Genomic DNA, 16,501 nt, shown 5'->3' on the forward strand with positions numbered 1-16,501 from the left:
AGGGTCAGACTGATTTGCATATGGCCATGTCTGAACTGGGGTGGCGGAGTGAGCTAAAGAACGGTGATGGATTAAACCCAGATCAGTTGAATGGGGGTGAGTGTTTGTATTGTCAACGCTCCATCCATCATCACCTTTGGTTTTTCTTAGGATGGTTTTTCCCCAAACATTTTGCCAGCTCACATCCAATTTTTCTGATCTTGTGTTTGTTGACCTTCGGACTCTGGGCACCTTACCTCTACTAACCAGTAGTGAAGTGCACTCTCCCTAAACATGGTTTGATTGACATCCACAACTGGTATAATTAATTTAATTTACTTACAAGACTCTAGTACACTACCTGTGTCCAGTGCCTGTAAATTAAATGCTACTATTGGGCCTGGAGCTCTGATTGTGCTACCCACTTATGTACCCTTGTAAACATGTGTCAGGCCTGGCGGATCACTGAAAGAATATCGATTGCAAAAATATAGACCTACAAAAATATCGAGTAAACAATATAGAATGCCAAACTATCGACTTCCTATCTTCAAACAGGTAAGTACAAAAATATCAAATCAAAAATATAGACCTACAAAAATATAGATAGTCAAAATATCGAATTTTTTAAATAGTTAAAAGTAATTTTAAATCAATAAAATAATAAATAAAGCTAACTTAAACATACTTAAAATACTTTGATAACATTAAAATAAATAAATAATTATTATAAATAAAAAAAAATGTTTTAAATACACACATATATATATATATCTATATATGTATATATATATAGATATATGTATATATTTAAACATAGTATTAATAAAAAATATACAATATATTTACCATACGATAGCGAGAGTGTTAAATTTACTATTCCCACTCCAGTGAGTGCAACAGTAGGGAAAGCGTTGGATAGCGGGAGGGTAAAAATTACTATTCCCACTCCAGAGAGTGCAACAGTAGGGAAAGCGTTGGATAGTGTAGGGGTAAAAATTACTATTCCCATTCCAATGAGTGCAACAGTAGGGAAAGCGTTGGATAGCGGGAGGGTAAAAATTACTATTCCCACTCCAGAGAGTGCAACAGTAGGGAAAGCGTTGGATAGCATAGGGGTAAAAATGACTATTCCCACTCCAGTGAGTGCAACAGTAAGAAAAGCGTTGGATAGCATAGGGGTAAAGTTACTATTCCCACTCCAGAGAGTGCAACAGTAGGGAAAGCGTTGGATAGCGTAGGGGTAAAAATTACTATTCCCACTCCAATGAGTGCAACAGTAGGGAAAGCGTTGGATAGCGTAGGGGTAAAAATTACTATTCCCACTCCAGAGAGTGCAACAGTAGGGAAAGCGTTGGATAGCGTATGGGTAAAAATTACTATTCCCACTCCAGAAAGTGCAACAGCAGGGAAAGCGTTGGATAGCGGAGGGGTAAAAATTACTATTCCAACTCCAGTGAGTGCAACAGTAGGGAAAACGTTGGATAGCGTAGGCATAACATTTACTATTCCCACTCCAGTGAGTGCAACAGTAGGGAAAGCATTGGATACCGGGAAGGTAAAAATTACTATTCCCACTCCAAAGAGTGCAACAGTATGGAAAGCGTTTTCCCACTCCAGTGAGTGCAACAGTAGGGAAAGCGTTGGATAGCAGGAAGGTAAAAATTACTATTCCCACTCAACAGTAGGGTAAGTAAATACTTCATATATAATTAAAAATAAATTAAATATTAATACCAATTACAAATTATTTAAAATTAATTCCCAATTTAAGATATTATAATAACTATTCAATTAAAAATAATAAAATTAATTTAATTACAAAAAATAATTACCTAATACAAAATATTTACCAAGAACAATAAATTATTTAAAACATTAAAATAATTAACAATTAATTCAAAATTATTTAAAACATTAAAATAATTAACAATTAATTCAAAATAAATACCAATTACAATTAAATGACTTCACACCCAATCCCCCTATAAACCCACAACCCACTACAAAAATTAAATAAATAAAATTCACTGAATTATCAATAAATCAATTAATAAACATTAATTACCAATTATATATTAATTAAATACCAATTAAAAAATTAAATAACAATTAATTGTAAATAAGCAGCAATAAATAATTTAACATATTTAATTAATTATAATTAAATTACTTCCCACCCTATTCTCCTATAAACCCACAACCCGCTTCAGAAAATAAATAAATACAATTAACATAATTATCAATTAAAAAAATGTAATTACCAATTATAATTTAATTAATTACCAATTAAAAATTAATTAACAATTATTTTTAATAAATACCAATAAAAACATTAACATATTTAATTAATTATAATTAAATCACTTCCCACCCTATTCCCCTATAAACCCACAACCCGCTCTAGAAAATAAATACTTAAAATTACCATAATTATCAATTAATCAATAAAAAAAAATACCAATCATAATTTAATTAATTACCAATTAAAAATTAATTAACAATTATGTTTAAATAAATACCAATAAAAAAATTAAATGATATAATTAATTATAATTAAATTACTTCCCACCCTATTCCCCTATAAACCCACAAGGCGCTCCAGAATTATATTACGCAAAAATTAAATAACAAAAATTTACTTACTTACTTACCTAAAATTCTATATTTTTGCTGTCTATATTCTGTCCCTCGATATTTTTGTTGTCTTTATTCTGTCCATTTGATATTCTGTCCATTTTATATTTTTGATTCGATATTATTGTCATTCTATTCGATATTTTTGTAGTCTATATTCTGTCTTATCTATATTCTGTCTACTCGATTTTTTAAACTCGATATTTAGCTACCTCGATTTTTTTGTGGTTGATATTATGTCTGTATACCAGGCCTACCAATGCAGAGCTTGTGTGCAGATTTCACTGTCATGTTGACTTGGCATTTAAAACCCCTTGCCAAGCCATAAACTCCTCTTTTATTACATATAGGTCATCCGAAAGGCAGGCCTTAGGTAGCTCATAGGGCAAGGTCCGTGAAATTAAATTGTATGATGTACTTTTATGTTTTACATGTCCTGGTAGTGAAAAATTCCCAAATTTAGTTTCCAGTACTCTGAGGCCTTCTCCTCCAATAGGTTATAATTGAGGATTATTTGCTTCATCTAATAAACTGTAATTCCCAATTGGAAGGAGGCAGAACTGTCATGTTTAGTACCTCTGGAATTGTAATGATACATTCACTTTAATGGTAAAGTCAAATTTATCATAACAGTTTTTAAAAAAGCCACTTTTAGAAGGAATACAAAAGAAACAATTGATGGACGGAATGCTGGACAATACAAACATTCACCCCCAGTCACAAGGATGTGGGTTTAATCCATCATTCTTTTGCTCACCACACCACCCCAGTTTGGACCCAGCCATATGCAAATCTGTCTTGACCCTGTTCCTTATGGGAACAGTCCAGCCAAAACTGCCAAGCCAGGTCTTCCCTGGACCAGAAGCAAGCATCCTGGGACCGGTTTCAGGACATCACCCTTCATCCGCCAGGATAGCTTGAATCCAGTAGTGTATTGAGCACGGGACCCACGTCTGGGCATACCCTTCCCACTTAGATGGCGAAGTGAGCTAAAGAACGATGATAGATTCAACCCAGATCTGTCACTGCGGGTGAGTGTCTAAAAAGTTCAGCGCTCGGTCCACCATCTCCTTCTGTTTGCTTTGTTTGCCCTATGATGGCAGGGTTTGCCTAGATGTGGTCCCTTGCTCACTTTGCCGCTGGATTCAAGCTATCGGGGCTGATGACAGGTGTTACCCCTAAACCGGTCCCCGGATGCTTGTTTCTGGTCTGGGAAGACCTGGCTTGGCAGTTCAGGCTGGATGCAACTAAAGTGCTTTGCAGCGAGCAAAGGCTGGTCCCTGTGTCCGACTCATGCTCCATTGTGAACTGCCTGAACGTTTGGATTTGATCCGGCGTAGCGCGACCAGATAGCCTCGTTTGGTGCTTTATGCTGTTAAGCACTATATTTCAGTTTATTCTTTAAAAATCATTACTCAAGTTCTATTTACTAGAATTTTATTATTTTGGTCTTGTTTGGTTCACTAAATTAGGCCCTATACTTCTAATCCATTGTGGTATCTTTTTGTGTTGTATTTCTGCTATTTTACTGTTTGAAATGCTGTACTTTATACATTGCCCCTTAAGTTAAGCCTGATTGTTCTGTGGCGAGCTACCAAAGGGTGAGCATAGTTTAATTTAGAATGTGTTTGTGACTTACCCTGACTAGGATTGTGGTTCCTCCTTGGACAGTTTGCATACCTCTGGCACCCAAAAAACTATTTCTAACACTCTGTAATCAAAAATGACCCAAAATCTGCTTTTTGTGAAAGAAAATCTTGGACCAGTGGGAGTGTAATGCTTACCAGCAGGCTGAAAAGTTTCTTCTTCATGAGGCACAGGGTCAATAGCTGGGTCTGAACTGAGGTGGCAAAGTGAGCTAAAGAACGATGATGGATTCAACCCAGATCTGTGACTGGGGGTGAGTGTCTGGAAAGTTTCAGCACTCTGTCCATCATCTCCTTGTGTTCACTTTTTCAAGGAAGGCATTTTCCTTCTCTTCTGGTGACTGCCATTGAGACTGCTGTTACTTTCTGCTCCTGTTTGCTGCGCGTGGAGGCAGAGCCCTCGCTGGACGAAAGGACGTTGCTGGAAAATCATCGCGCTACTTTTCAAAAGCGCTATTGTGCAGCGTTTCATCTCCACTGTGCAGAGTTTGAAGTTTACTGCTCGTGTTTCCCGCTTCGCGGGAAACACTTGTGCTTGCTGGCTGGTCAGCGGATTGGGAGATAAGAAATACTCAAAGAACCACAAGTCATCTGGCCCAGGAGCACCTCCCCGCCACGCCCCTCTCACCTGGCGATAATTGGGCAGTAGGAGCGCTGGAGAGAGGTGACTGCCATTGAGACTGCTGTTACTTTCTGCTCCTGTTTGCTGCGCGTGGAGGCAGAGCCCTCGCTGGACGAAAGGACGTTGCTGGAAAATCATCGCGCTACTTTTCAAAAGCGCTATTGTGCAGCGTTTCATCTCCACTGTGCAGCGTTTGAAGTTTACTGCTCGTGTTTCCCGCTTCGCGGGAAACACTCGTGCTTGCTGGCTGGTCGGCGGTTTGGGAGATAAGAAATACTCAAAGAACCACAAGTCATCTGGCCCAGGAGCACCTCCCCGCCACGCCTCCCTCACCTGGCGAAAATTGGGCAGTAGGAGCGCTGGAGAGAAGTGACTGCCATTGAGACTGCTGTTACTTTCTGCTCCTGTTTGCTGCGCGTGGAGGCAGAGCCCTCGCTGGACGAAAGGACGTTGCTGGAAAATCATCGCGCTACTTTTCAAAAGCGCTATTGTGCAGCGTTTCATCTCCACTGTGCAGCGTTTGAAGTTTACTGCTCGTGTTTCCCGCTTCGCGGGAAACACTCGTGCTTGCTGGCTGGTCGGCAGATTGGGAGATAAGAAATACTCAAAGAACCACAAGTCATCTGGCCCAGGAGCACCTCCCCGCCACGCCCCTCTCACCTGGCGATAATTGGGCAGTAGGAGCGCTGGAGAGAGGTGACTGCCATTGAGACTGCTGTTACTTTCTGCTCCTGTTTGCTGCGCGTGGAGGCAGAGCCCTCGATGGACGAAAGGATGTTGCTGGAAAATCATCGCGCTACTTTTCAAAAGCGCTATTGTGCAGCGTTTCATCTCCACTGTGCAGCGTTTGAAGTTTACTGCTCGTGTTTCCCGCATCGCGGGAAACACTCTTGCTTGCTGGCTGGTCGGCGGATTGGGAGATAAGAAATACTCAAAGAACCACAAGTCATCTGGCCCAGGAGCACCTCCCCGCCACGCCCCCCTCACCTGGCGATAATTGGGCAGTAGGAGCGCGCATCGTGGGACGCGCGCGGGCGACGCCGGGCTAAGCCCGGGCAAAGGGCGGGCCCTCTGTGGCCCTCAGTGGCCGAGGTAGGCCGGGCTGGGCCCTGGTATTTTCATTTTTAGTGTAAATCTCAATCTGGTTTGTGTTTGTTTAGTAGACGCTTGAATGAAAACATGCAGATTGATTTTTCTGCCTGAAATACGCTATCTGCTTGTATTAGCGTAATCCTCTCTCCCCATGGATATACATTTGGTTTTTAATTGTGTGTTTATATTCGGGACTGTGAACCCTGCTGAAGGGCTAGTGTATTCCCAGGCATTATGTCGACAAAGAAACTACGCTCTGGGAAAGTCCTAGGGGAGAAGTCGGGTATTACATCTGGATCCATTCCCCCGAGGAAAAAGCTTGAAAATAGCGCACTATTGAAAGGTCAGATGCAGTTGGTACAAATTTGGGAAAAATCTGTGAATAAATCTATAGAACTCCCAACAATGCTTGATGTTGCTACATTACCACAAGTGCAACTGCAATCTAATGTGGGGAAAGTTTCAAACTCTGATCTGGAAATAAATAAGCCTCCACAGCCTCAGTTAAATGAAGTAACTCTTTCAACACATACATTACATGGAGATGATTCTGACCCCATGTTAATAAATCCGCAAGTATTTCATCATAACACTTCTAATGGAAGAGAAAATGCGGAGGAAGATATGGGTGATGCATCTATTTCGACGAGTATTGATCTTGAACTCTGTGGTCGTTATATGGACAAGAGATCTTTGTCCCAGCTTGCGGACAGTAAAACACCAATTAGAGCAACGCCATCAGGACTGCTGCTATATAGCAGCACTCCTTCAATCAAATCCAATGACAATCTTTCAATACAGAGTGATTTGAAATCTCCACAATTTAATCTATTGGGGATCTGCTCTTTTGCTCCATCTAGCTATCCAAAAAATGAGAAACCAATTTCTGAATCTCTGATAGCTCTTGAACAAATTCTGTCCTCTATTTTACTTTTACTTGGTAAATTTGCTGTGAGTTCGGATTGTATTCTGACTTCTGTTACTGAGATATTGAAGGAATTGTTGGCTAAAAAAGTTGCGAATGTGACTATTTCTCCTAATGAACCTGTTGCTCAAAAGGTCGTAGATAATGTTAACCTTCTGGAGGTTAATACACCGTTGAGAGTGTCCATAAAGGCTGACATACATAAGCCTCTTGAGAGCCCTACCCCATCTTCCTTTATACAGAGAAAAGAGTTAGAGCCTACTGTAAAGGAAGATAGTTTGGTAGAGGTAGTACAAACGGTTGGAAATGAACTCTTTCCCATCTTTGTTCAGGAAAAAAAAGAACCAGAAGGAACTCTGACGGCTAATAAAATTACAAAAGTAAAATCTAAAGGAAAAAACAGGAAGTTGCTACGCAAATATAAAAAGAAAAGACCAAGGCAAATCATTTTCCAGAAATATATAATGCCTGAAGTACATGAGGTTATAGAAAGTGGAGACAATTCACTATCGGATATCTCCGTTAAAGAGGTAGTGGAGTGTATCACTAACAATGTATTGGAGGGCACCTCCGTTGAGGTTACTATGAATGAGGTGATTCCATGTCCTGTGATAAATGTGCTGGAACCCCTAGCATTGACTGTTGACGATACAGGAAACATGCCGATAGTAACAAAGGTACTTAATCCATCTGCACCTACTTTCCGGCCTCAACCTGATATAGCTAGGAGTTCATTTATTCAGCCAGTAAATAGTCCTATGACATACGTGGACACGTTGACATTGGACTTTTTCCCTCTGTTTGATCTAGACTTAAAACTGAACAGGTCTTGGCTGCTTAACTGCTTTAAGGAGATTGAAAGTTTAAAACTAATTTTATCAAATGACATCGATTTAGTCTTACCAATAAGATCAGTAAATGGGCAACGAACAAGGGTAACATTTTATTCTAAAATAATTACTAATCTTGTTCTGCAACAGGCGGAAGCTTTCCAATGTAGAGGAATTGACGTGTTACCTTATGTTAATAATGCTTTATGTACTTCCTCTAGAGAAAGAAATACAAAGCTGGTTCCTAAGCAGGATGATTACTCTACCTGCAATAAAGACCTAAAAATCTGGGTTTCTAGAGGCAAACGAATGGTCTCTCAGGTTCTTCCATTACCTGATAACATAGATATTCCTCTAACAGAAGACAATCAGATGTGGAATTGGTTACCAGGGGTCTTATCAAACAATACTACGAATAACCCACGACTATTCCAACATCTTTAACATTCATTTAAAAATTGTCTCTTGGAATGCTGCTGGCCTGTATAACTGTCCAGAGAAATTTGACTTTTTACTCTCCTTAAATGCAGATGTGTTGTGTCTCCAGGAAACATGGTGTAAAAATCTCCCTTATGGAGGTAAAGATTATTTTGTTCTAGAGGCCCCCGCAACTCCTTCTAAAAAAGGTCATGCAAAAGGTGGAATTGCCTGCCTGCTATCCAACTCTTTACAATGGCAATTCTCCCATTACACGGACACTAGTAATCTTTTCCAATCTATAACTATCACTAATCTAGCCACAGTGGGTAGTCGGTCTTCGTTTGTAATTTTAAATGCATATATTCCTCCTGAAGATATTTTTAACTCAGTTCTAAAGCGAATGTTTTCCTATGTCAAACAACTTCTAGAGGTAGATCAACCCCCCTATATATTATTGGTTGGTGACTTAAATAGTAAAGTGTCCAATTTTACTTTAGACATGTTTAGAAATAAATCTAAGGAAGAAGCATATAATATACCCCAAGCGCTCCTGCCTACTAAAATAAAAACTAACAAAAGAGGTAAGATTCTCATGGAGGATCTCAGTCATTTTGAGGGGCTCATTGTAAATGGCAGGATGCCCTCAGATACGCCTGCTAATTATACACATGGATCATATGGGGTGAGTCCATCTTGGATTACGTAATTAGGAATTATGATACGTTCTCTTTTATTAAAGATATGGTGATCTCGCACTCTCCCTTGAGTGATCATAAAATGATTAACATAACTGTATCATTAATTCCCCCAGAAACTAATTCCTGGTCCTTAAAGAATAGAGGTCTTTCTATTGATTGTAGGTCAGGTAGATGTTTTTGGGGAGCTACTAATATGAAGGATGTACAAATCCTCCTTGCCCAAACTTTACTTGAACTTGATCAGTGGAAAGGTATGGAATTTCTACAACTTGAAAATTTCATTAAAAAAATTACCGGGATAGCTAAGAGAATGGGAAATCCTAAGAGATTACATTTTTCTCCTAGTTCATTATTATTACTGAATAAGGAGATAAATAAACTTATTAGGAAACAGTACCTTAATAGATCTGGGGAAAATGAGCGTCAGTTACTGTTATTAAAACGAAGGAGAGTTAGATTGAGATCAATGCTAAAAAGAGAAAAAGAAGATTCTCTCTGGATTAAGTTAAGAGAGGCTTCGACTCATAATAAATCTAGAGAATTCTGGTCCTTAATAAGGAAAGGATGTGGTTCAACAACAACTCCCACCCCAATTTTTATTGCGGAAGATGTCTGGATATCATTTGTGACTATTTTATATGCTCCTAATGATGCAACGGGAGATACATGGAATCTAGCCCCAAATAGTGAGCATAAAACAGTACTCCCTACCGAGAAATCCATAGCTACCGTGATAAAGAGTATGCGCTCTTCCGGAGCTATGGGTCCAGATGAACTGCCCATGTCAATAATTAAGCAGGATGTTACTACTTGGAGCAGGATTCTTCTTCCAGTATTTCAAGCATGTTTTATATCAAGAATAGTCCCGGAATCTTGGAGGGGAAGTATATTAATCCCGATATTCAAAAATGGTGATCGGGAGAAGCCATCTAATTATCGTCTAATAGCTTTATTAGACTCAATAGGAAAATTTTTCGCTAAATGCCTTTTAATGTTAATAATGGAATGGGCAGAATTAAATAAGATTTTACCCATGAAACAAACAGGATTCCGTAAAGAGCATGGAACTCTAGACAACCTGACATTATTGCAGGTGATTACTGACAAATATGTTCGTGTTCGAGGTGGCGGCATATACGCAGCATTTATAGATTTCTCCACGGCGTTCGATAAGGTGGATCGTCCAACGCTCTGGAGAAAGCTGGCTGCTTTGGGTATGCCAGGATATCTACTTGAATTAGTTAGGTCTCTACACTCGAACACATGGTGTAAGGTGCTACAAGGTGGAGAAAGGGGTCTCACTCAATCTATCCCCTCTCAGAATGGGCTAAAACAAGGGTGCATATTGGCGCCTATATTGTTTTCTTTATATACGGCCGACCTACCATCCTCTATTACAGCTTGTGAGGGACTAGCTCCGACAATTGGAGGGTCAACTATATCGGTCCTAATGTATGCGGATGATATACTCGTTTTAGATTTGACCCCGAAGGGTTTATCTAATCATCTACATGCATTGAACCAATTTGCGGAAGCACATTATATGAAAATTAATACATCGAAAAGTAAAATCATGTGCATTTCGGGCAAGAAAAAATGTAGGTCTGGAAGTTACAATTGGTCTATTGGCGGACAAAAACTCGAGGTGGTTAAAACCTATACCTTTTTAGGTAAAATAATATCAGCTAATCTTAGTGAGAACCCCCATATCGAACATAACTCTCGTAAAGCACTGGCCCATGGTATGGGGTTATGTTCTTTGTAAAATGCTACCGGGAAGAGACACTTCTCTCTCTTTCTGGATGTATTTAGAGCAAAAATTCCCGCAACTCTACTATATGGAATTGAACTAGTGGAGTTGAAACAATGGGGATTTTTGCAAAAAATGGAAGGAAAGGTTCTGAGAAAAATTTCTTCTTTTAACAATGCATGTTCTATATCCTCATGCAGGTTAGAATTCGGACTCCGAAGTTGTTGGGCACAGGGGTTGGTTGCGCTCGTAAGATGGGTAGCCAGTTTGGCCAGAGGTAAATCGGGTACCCTAAGAGAAATCATTAAAAAGGAACTTCTGGGCAACTTTAACGAGTTCTCATCATTAGTAAAAAACTTTAGAAAAGCAGTAGCTCTGCTAGAGCTGGATGAAAGGACTTTATTTTTACTATCACCCTCAGAACTAAAGTCTAAACTAAAATGTACATCGTGGGAACTCTGTTATAAGTTGGATATACTTGCCCAACCTAGACCAAAAGAAAGGGAATCCCTGGTAAAAACATATATCCCACAGTAGACCCAACAATATCTTATTTGGAATATTCCCCATGGAATCCGTAGATTATGGTACCTTTTACGACATGATTTGCTTCCACTCAATATTCTTTTAGCAAAATGGTATGGGGTATCTCCAATATGTAATTTCTGTAATAATGATATACAGGATCAAAACCACGTCTTGTTTATTTGTCCTGCACTGCGCCCATTGCGCCATAAATGGTTAAAACCAATCTGTTTACAATTGGGAATTGTAAATGTAAAAATGTTCTTCCATGCACTTTACTGCCCCCCTAATGAAATGTTCTGTTCCAGAATTTTTAAATTTTTTCAAGGGTTTTTAGATATTTATTAATGATGTACGGGGAGATGTTGATGATTGCTTTACTCGCCGATAAGTAGTGTTTTCCTTTTGTTGTATGTCTTTATTTATTTACTATTTCTTTTGTATAACGGTGTGTATAATTTTATGTGGCCCTCATTTGAGAGCCAAAACATAATAGACTTTGACTTTGACTTTGACTTTGACTCTCTTAGCCTTGCATGACTGCTGCCAGTCACAAATACACGCCTGGGTTGGGTGACAGTGAACTTTGTACATTCCTTCTAGAAAGCCACACACAGTGGGGGCTTAGGTGTGACTTGATGGGCCATCCACATACTAATGCATGGGCCATCCTGGGCAGGATGGGAGAGTGGAGCTGGGCATAGCCTCACGCTTACAGCTGAATAGTGTGTGTCCGGTCCCCACACAAAGGACTGCTTACCCCCTGCACTACCACTTCAGTACACCGCTAGATCCTGTGGATACTCTCCCAAGAAGAAAGACTGCTGGACTGTTGCTCTGGAAGCATGGCTCTCTTGTTGTGCTGGTCTGCTGCCTGCTGCCCCTTTACCTGAGTGAGAAAGACTGACCACTTGAACCCATAGCCAAAGTGAATCCAAGGGCTTGCCTCCTGTGTTGATGTCTCAGGGACATCAAACTCTTTCAACCACCTTGCTTTCGCACCTGGACTCTGATGTCTGTAAGTTTCCCCTGCCAAGTATTGCCAATCCGGTGCTGGACCCTTGGAAATTGATTTAAAGTGCTTCTCCAGCAGTATTCACACATTGCTCTAGCAGTCTCCACAAATAGCCATTGATGCAGCAGGTCAGAACTGGGATATCTCTACAACTGCAGAAACATTGCTGCTATTGCGAGGATCGACTCTGACACGTTGCCCACTATGCAGCACAATGATACCAGTTCTGACACATCATCAAGTTTGCGCTGCTCGGTGAGGATGCCTTATCTTCACTGGATTGTCGATGACTCATCTCCCTCTCTGCACTGCACATTTTGACTTCAACAATGATGCAACCAAAGTGCTTTGCAGCGAGTTAAGGCTGGTCCCTGTGTCCGACTCGTACACCTTTGTGAACTCCCTGAACGTTTGGATTTGATCCGGTTTAGTGCGACCATATAGCCTCGTTTGGCGCCTTATGCTGTTAAGCACTATATTTGAATTTATTCTTTAAAAATCATGACTCAAGTTTTATTTATTTGATTTTGTCATTTTGGTCTCATTTTGTTCATTAAATTAAGCTCTATATTTCTAACCCATTGTGGTATCTTTTTGTGTTGTATTTTTACTATATTACTATTGGAAAAGCTGTTCTTTATGCATTGCTCCCTAAGTTAAGCCTGATTGTTCTGTGCCGAGCTACCAGAGGGTTAGCACAGGTTAATTTAGGATGTGTTTGTGACTTACCCTGACTAGTATTGTAGTTCCTGCTTAGACAGGGTGTATACCTCTGGTACAAAACACAATTTCTGACACTCTGTAATCAAAAAAGGAACAGCAATCTGCTTTTTGTGGAAGAAAATCTTAGACCAGTGAGAGAATCATGCTTACCAGCAGGCTGAAAAGTTTCTTCTCCAAACACAGACAGGCCTTTTTGACACTCCAGTTGCATTGACTCGCAACATGAAACCATGTCAATTTCTTGCACATCATATATAATTACTAACCTCACCCCTCCCCCTCCGATATGCCGGATCTGGTAGACTTGCAAGTTGCAAATAGTGCAGACATGGGCAGAGTTCTTCACTCTTGCAAAAGCTATGCTGATATGTGTTAATTTATTGGTGAAAAAATGAAGATTATTGGATACATGATTGAAAAAGATGTCACGTTTAGTGTTCTTGTGGAGGAGTGTACCACTGTAAAGAATAACTTTGTTATGGCTGCGTGCATCAGGGCAATGTTTTGGGAGGAGTCCGAGACATTGTGCATTTTCTTCCAGTTGCTTGAATTGCAGAAAAGGACAATTGATGGTGCTTCTGCAACCATGAACAGGGCTCCCGGAGTCGTGGCCATTCTAAATATGAGCAAATGTTATCCAACTCCTGTTACATGGCACTGCTGTAAACACAGGTTTGAGATCACTGTTGCCTAGGTATTGTAAGAGATGACAGAATCTGTCAAGTTCTCACTACGTCGTCCCTTACCTTATCTTGAGGATGACGTAGTAGATTTCGCAGAGACGCAAGTGACCAACTTCCCAAGAAACTAACTATAAACTTGGCTGACTCAAAATCACAGCTAAGGTTAAAACTAGAAAATTGGGAGGAAGGCCGGTACTGGACGTTGATGCGAGGTTTGAGGGGCCTGCTGTCGACCTGCGAAACAACAAGTGAGGATGATTTTAGTTTACTGGTTCCTGAAAACCTATTTATTGAGTTTTCTCCTTCTTAAAGTTTTAGCGCAGATTATCACAAGAATGACTCCTACCTGCGATCAGGGCTGCTCTATCATAGTCCAGTATTTCTTTGTCTTGTGATGTCGGGAAGTCTCCAGATATTCGGATCAGAAGTTCAGGGGTTTGTGAAATATAAGACCTCAATACTTATCTATAAAACAAGGAAAAAATACCTTTAAAATTACTTCTAACAGAGTTGTTTAATTTCCCCCTTGGCGCCTGAACTTACTTGCAAATGTTTTCATTTGGCGCACGTTAGGGTTTCCCGAGAAGACTCATGTGATCCCGGAGAACCTGTGGTAAATGTAAGAATGGGAAAGAAAACAAGGCTCTTCCCTACTATGTTATCTTTACAAAACCCCCGAGACCCAAGACAGTTTGATTAAACTAAAGAATAACACATTCCAATTACAATACTTCTTGTAATGAATTTCACTAAAAAAATAAGACAAGTTTTTTCCAGCAAACAGTCTTTTTGTCAGTTCTCATTAAATGTTCTGAAGACTTGTTTTCCTTTTGCCTTCTCTATTTTAAAGCGTTACTGCTTCTTGAGAATAAAAGAATGTTTCCAAAGCAGACTTTACTTTCTTGCGTTGGGCGCCTGAAATGTCAAAATCTTTAAAGCACTTAACTCAGTTTCTTATCTTGTTTTCAGCAGGGCCTCCGTGAAGATTCCAGGTCCCAAGGCTGTTCTCTGGATCAGGATTCCTTCTTACAGGTAGGATCGCCGAGTTTCCTTCACACGCGACCTCACTCCTAGCTGGCAGGAAGGCAAAGCAACTTCTGGAAGCCTGGGTGCGGTTTCAATAGCCGACCGCACCCAGGAGATAACGTGCGCACGTCACGTTTGAAGCCGCTGCGAGAGAGATGCTCTCAAGCGGCTTAAATGTGCAGATTACCCGCAAGCTGCCCTGTTAAACGTGCAACTCTAGGAATCTTTCCCAAAACAACTCGTAACTCTTGGCTCACTTTCTGAACCCATAATGGCATTTCCTAATAAGCAAAAACAAACCAATGCACAATCAAATGAATTCTGAAACCGCAATACTGTAAGCACACAAAATTGCCATACATACATTTTAACACATACTGGAGTGCTGGTGCACGGGAAAGGGGTGGGTTTTTCTCAGAAACTAATCGGAAGGCTTCTGCCTTCTCAGAAACTAATCGGAAGGCTTCTGCCTATGATGAGGGGATCATGACAGAAGCTCACAGCTTCAAGACGTTTATTGACATGGTTGAATGTCTTTACCAGATCTCATCAAAAATCCAATGGGAGTTACACACCTGCACTGAATAATTTGGTGTCCTTCTGAAAGCCACAAACATAGGGCTTCCTACAAGGATGGTTGCATCAAGCTGTTGGGCTGTCCATGCAGTTTCAAAAAGTATCCAGCCCTTATGTTTTCACTTGAAAATGGCGGTTGCAGGCCTAAAACGTTCAAATATAGAAAAAGCTCATTACGAATCCGTAGCAGAAAGGCTTATAAGTGTTGGATTTGTGAAAAATGTGGGAATAAAAAGGGATGCACTGAAGATGCCGTGTGAACCCTGTTTGAGACTCCATCACCTATTTTAATTTGTCAACAGCTTCAAGTGTTCATGTTATTGGCTGGAGAAACAAGGCTGAATTTCCAGAAACATCTATGGAATCCACAACAAATGTAAAATTTAATAGTGGTGTCTTTAACTTTGAGCCACATTTGAAGTGGAAATTATCAAGGAAAGCGTTTTCCAAGGTCTGACAAATTGCCTCCAGAGCCTGTTCACATCATTCTCAGCAGGGGCTGCCAGCTCTCCTGAGGAGGTCTCTTCTGAGTGTTTCCCACATCAAGGCACTCTGTCCACAGTACTGGCCAGAGGATGCAGCTTTTCAGTATGGGGAGAATGGAGGGCTCCCACTTTGCAGAAGGTTTTAATGCCTGCGCAACAAATTGTTCAAGTGTTTCAGGAGCACAAGGCTAGTGGTGGGTGGCAAATATCAAAACAAATACACCCCACTACTTATGGCTTTGAAGACCACTGCCATCACCTCATTTAGAGTGCACCCATGTGTTCACTGATATAAACAATGCTATCACATTGGTGAGAAGTTCACTTCAAATCAGCAGAGTCAGCAATCCTTTGTTCCTGCAGTGCAACAGACCCCATCTGGCCCAGTTCCAGCCTGTAAGTTAAGCAGTGGCATGGCTTGCTCAAGGACAACCCAGTGCCTGTTACCTGGCTTTTGGGAGTAGGTTTCAAAAGATGAAGTGACTGATGATGAGAAAAGATACCTGAGGTCTTTTTACAATGATATAACAATAGAATGCACTCCGTAATTACAACCCTGCCCAAAACGTGCGAATGAAAACCAAATATCAGTACATGGAAACCAGGTGGTAAACCAGAACCAGGGTGCGAAACCTTCAGTCTCACAGGCTTCCAAATTGAACAAAATAAATAAAATCAGTGCAATTAGTCTGAGCAAGACAGGAATGTCCAAAAGTTCAATTACGTTATTGAAGTCATCCAGGATGCTGCTCTAAACTTGTATCTACAGCATGTTTCAATTCAAAGTTCATAATAATTGTCTTTTTCATTATAGACCAAATGCATTGCGGAAAAAGCCTTCATCAGGGATAACTGAAATGTAAAAATGT

General features: G+C 40.2%; 1 pseudogene; it reads left to right on the top strand.

The window, feature by feature from the left end:
- Nucleotides 1-6,210: 6,210 nt before the first annotated feature.
- On the top strand, nt 6,211-16,180 carry LOC144774014 (uncharacterized; annotated as a pseudogene).
- The last annotated feature ends 321 nt before the right edge of the window (nt 16,181-16,501 follow it).

Source organism: Lissotriton helveticus, chromosome 8 (genome assembly GCF_964261635.1).
Source record: "Lissotriton helveticus chromosome 8, aLisHel1.1, whole genome shotgun sequence".
Classification (NCBI taxonomy): Eukaryota; Metazoa; Chordata; class Amphibia; order Caudata; family Salamandridae; genus Lissotriton; species Lissotriton helveticus.